Genomic DNA, 687 nt, shown 5'->3' on the forward strand with positions numbered 1-687 from the left:
TATATATATATATATATATATATATGAGTGTGTATGTGTGTGGGTGTATTTGTCATCCTGCAATTTGTTCCGTTCCGGTTATTATCGTCTGCTTCTGGCGATAAAAACAACGACTGTGCGTCAGTAACGAATGAAACAAACGTAGACACACACACACACGCACACGCACACACACACATACACACACACGCACACACAAACGTACAAATACACGCACCCATACACACACGCATCAACGAACATACATACACACACATGGAAACAATCACATACAGCCATACGAAACTCCACAAGCAGGAGTACTTACACACAGCCGTACACATTTACAGATACGTCCGCACATATATACCCAAATATGTTCACATACGCATCTCGCAGGTACACATATATACACTCATATACATACATACATACATACATACATACACTCGCTCACAAATTTCTACACACGCACACACATGTGTGCACAAACATAAATGCATACACGTAGAGATATCCATACAGACAAGCACATACAAACGTATACTTTATATCGAAAAAATAAAATCGCACACACATTAAGCTAATATCGATTATGCACATATGGATGTATGTGTGTGCATATATATATATATATGTGTGTGTGTGTATATATGTGTGTATATATTTGTGTATGTGATGTATGTATATATATATATATATATATAT

Source organism: Octopus bimaculoides, chromosome 4 (genome assembly GCF_001194135.2).
Source record: "Octopus bimaculoides isolate UCB-OBI-ISO-001 chromosome 4, ASM119413v2, whole genome shotgun sequence".
In the NCBI taxonomy this organism is placed as follows: Eukaryota; Metazoa; Mollusca; class Cephalopoda; order Octopoda; family Octopodidae; genus Octopus; species Octopus bimaculoides.